The following is a 4,420-nucleotide window of genomic DNA, read 5'->3' as shown; positions in this document are numbered from 1 at the left end:
AACTCCCTCAAAGAAATACAGGAGAAAACAAGTAAACAGCTAGAAGCCCTTAAAGAGGAAACACAAAAATCCCTTAAAGAACTACAGGAAAACACAATCAAGCAGGTGAAGGAAATGAACAAAACAATCCAGGATCTAAAAATGGAAACAGAAACAATAAAGAAATCACAAAGGGAGACAACCCTGGTGTTACAAAACCTAGGAAAGAGATCAGGAGTCATAGATGCAAGCATCACCAACAGAATACAAGAGTAGAAGAGAGAATCTCAGGGGCAGAAGACACCATAGAAAACATTGACACAACAGTCAAAGAAAATGCAAAAAGCAAAAAGCTCCTATCCGAAAATAGTCCAGGATGCAATGAGAAAACCAAACCTAAGGATAATAGGTATAGAAGAGAGTGAAGATTCCCAATGTAATGGGCCAGTAAATATCTTCAACAAAATTATAGAAGAAAACTTCCCTAACCTAAAGAAAGAGATGCCCATGAACATACAAGAAGCCTACAGAACTCCAAATAGACTGGTCCAGAAAAGAAATTCCTCCCATCACATAATAATCAAAACACCAAATGCATTAAACAAAGAAAGAATTTTAAAAGCAGTAAGGGGAAAAGGTCAAGTAACGTATAAAGGCAGGCCTATCAGAATTACAGCAGATTTCTCACCAGAGACTATGAAAGCTATAAGATCCTGGGCAGATGTCATGCAGACCCTAAGAGAACACAAATGCCAGCCCAGGCTACTATACCCAACAAAACTCTCAATTACCATAGAAAACAAGATATATCATGACAAAGCAAAATTTACACAATATCTTTCCACAAATCCAGCCCTACAAAGGATAATAGATGGAAAACATCAACATAAGAAGCAAAACTACACCCTAGAAGAAGCAAGAAAGTAATCTTTCAATAATCCCACACAAACCTAATTCCACCTCTTACAACAAAAATCACAGGAAGTAACAATTACTTTTTCTTAATATCTTAATGTGAAAATTAATATTACCAATAAATCCTAATCAATTGAAATCCGAAAATATGAGGAATTAGAAATTTGTTGGCTGTCATGCAGTGGTCTCTCTAATTTGGTAATTGGAGAAATAGGTCCAATATTTTACAATCCATACACACTTTCTGTTTGTTTGTACATGACAGTGTCTTCCTGGGTACCACATAAGGGTCTTGAAATCATGCTTCTATCTCAACCTCTCTATTAGTAGGATTGTTTATTTGATGTTTTTACACTCTACTATGGTTTTCAGAACAGCTTACATATTTCAAAACTTCATACAGCCAAAAGAAACATAGACAATTAAGTTAGGAGGTGGCTTGTAAGAGAACAAAGAGTGAGAGTGAATGCTTTGCTTGACATTTGTAACTATTGTATCAAGTTTGAAGAAGAGGACTTTATAAATTACTCTTTCTCTGAGATGAATGCTTTTCAAAATCATCACAACCAATGAACCATATTCTTACCTTCACCTAATGTCTGTGCCACCGTCCAATCAGAACCATTGTTCATTGAAACAGTTTGGCAAATGACTTCATGGATAGACCATCTTAATACACACACCATTTCTTAAATGAATATAGCCTGTTCTCTGTGGGCTGAGAATGAAGACAATCACTCAAGTCAAATAGCTTTGACCATAGCCAGAAATCTGTACTCAAAAATCGTACCTAAAATTCATTCCTTGGCGCATCACAACTGTCAACTCTTAGCTTAGCTACAATGGAGGTAAAATTCTTTGGTAATGTGAGAGTCATTGAAGTACAGCATTATTACAATGAACCCCAGTGTCTAAAAATTGTTCTTATTTTGGGCTTGTACCACAGTAAGAGCCAAGATTTTAAGCTCTACTAACATCAAAACAAACAAACAAACAAAAAGACTTTGATCTATTTATATTCATTAAAAAAATACTAGTAGTGATGTATTATTTTAAAATGTACAGTTAATGTTTGGAGTTATTTAAAATTTACATTGAGAAAAATGTACGTATTTTCAGAATTGCTGTAGACAGGCATCTATATAAGACTGTTCAATTGATTGTTGTTTTATATCAAACAATTATTATAGTGCTCATTTTTATTGTTACAATAGTTTATATACTTTAAAGAATATGACAAAATGAAAGAAAAACTAAAGTTATTGCAGGTACTGAATGGTGGACTCTGGGAGGAGTTAGGGTACAAAAGGGAAACAAGAATGTGATGTAATTCTATTTACATAAAATATGTTTTCAAATGTTAACAAATTCAGATAAATTGAAATCATGTATCTTTTCTCATCATAATGCAATAAAACTTAAATCAATAAAAAATATAAGAAGCCTTAGAGTAACACCTCAGGAAAATAACAACAATGATTTTGTTAATTATTATAAACTTAGACTCTATTCTAATTTTAAGGTTGGGAGTTTAAACAAATGATTCAAAAAAATCATTAAATTGTACTTTTGGAGGGAAAACTTTAATGTTGCCAAATCAGGGGCAGATTCTAATGACAAAGAAATGAGGTAGTTGAAATGAACTTTTGTTGTCAAAAGGAACCTTAGTGAAACCCAGATTGATCTTGACAAAAGGTCTTTAAACATATCTAATGTTTGTTATAATAATACAATCTAAGTATCAACACTTTCTTTTTCAAGTTCTTCCAGATAGCCTATTAAGAAAGAAATGTTTTCAAAAGAAAGGGAGAGAAAAGATCCACTGTACAGCCAAGCTGTAAACAACCACATATTGGTCAAATCTACCATGGAAATACTGAAAATCCTTCTGAAAGTCATTCATTTCTGTACCAGTGAAAACAACTCATCCACAAACAGTGTTTCTAAGGAGCTAACATCATTGAAAACACTTTAATTTAAAAAAAAAAATCCCATACTTTAAAACACTTCTGAGGTCTCCACATAGCTCTTAGTCCAGGGATAATTCTTCATGTCTTAATGCCTCCTTTTTCCCTATGGTTTTTAATTATGAATACTTTACTTTGCTACTTGTTACATAGCCTTTGACCTCCATCCTACTCAGGGAGGCTCAGGCATAAGGACATTGGGAAATATCTTGGAAAGATTGAACAGTGTGAAGTTAGGAGAAACAGCTTGGAATTTGAATCAAGTTAGTGAACATTAAAACCAACAGAGATTCTCAATGGAGGAAAGACTGCTTGGTTCCATGAGCCTTATGCCCAGAACAGGATAGACCCACAATTAATAACTGCCATTGAATGTTTTGTTATTAAGAATATACTTGTCTCTCACTAATAAAGTTAATCTTATAGCAGCTATAGGTTTACATAAAAACTAAGCGAAAAGTCCAGAGTTTCCCATGACTCTGTCTCCTCTCAAATGATGTCCCTTTAAAAGTGGTGCCTCCCATACTCACTTTTAGCATCCTATACCACCAAGATCTATTTGGTACAATTCCCATCACTGTTAGGTCACTGTTGCACAATGTTCATAGTATGTTCATAGTTTATGTCAGGGTTGATTGGTGGTATACATTCTATGAGCTCAACAATCACATATGGCATGCTCTGCCACTGAAGGATAACACAATGTGTTAGTGGCCTACCAATTCAAGACACACCATGTGTGCATCCCTAAGCAGTGTGGGCATCCCTAAGCACTGTGTGCATCCCTAAGCTGTGTGGGCATCCCTAAGCACTGTGTGCATACCTAAGCCATGTGGGCATCCCTAAGCCATGTGGGCATCCCTAAGCACTGGAAACTGATGATCTCTTAACTCACTGTTTTGCCTTTTCCAAGATTATCACATTTTTAGAATTGAGTGGCTACAACTTCTCTAGGTTGACTTTTTCCACTTAGAAATTTACTTTCAGCTTCTCCCATGCCTTATTGTGGCTGAAGAACCCATCTCTTTTTAGCACTGAGTAATTTTTCAGTTTATTTACGGAAATATTTTTATAATACACGGCAATAGTTTTTATTCTACAAAATAGTGATTGTTGACATGACATTTCAACGTTGGTATCCTGACTATGTTCCAGCTCTTGGTTTTTGGGTCATGGAGACCTACTGATTTCTCATTATTTAGCAGCTCAAAGAGAATATAAAAATATGACTGAGACACATTCAAATGTCACACCCATAGAGCAGTCACTTTGCAATTACTTCAGAGTGCTAACGTGACTTGAACTCACATCATTTCATAGAGAGACCATGACTAGGAGAATTTCCAGACAAATAAATATTTCTCTTTTCTCACCTCAGAAGATCAACTCAGTGTCAAACCCATCTGTAACACTCTAAAAATTAAATGGGAACTATGAAGTATCAACTTTAATGATCTTTGATGTAGTCCCAAACTCAAAACTGTAGCTATCCACCCAGATTTCAAACCTACAGTGACGGCAGCCTTTCTTTTTTTTTTTTTTTTTTTTTTTTTTTTTTT

This window comes from Mastomys coucha, unplaced genomic scaffold (genome assembly GCF_008632895.1).
Source record: "Mastomys coucha isolate ucsf_1 unplaced genomic scaffold, UCSF_Mcou_1 pScaffold16, whole genome shotgun sequence".
NCBI lineage: Eukaryota > Metazoa > Chordata > Mammalia > Rodentia > Muridae > Mastomys > Mastomys coucha.
Note: the sequence above shows the minus strand (reverse complement) of the source record.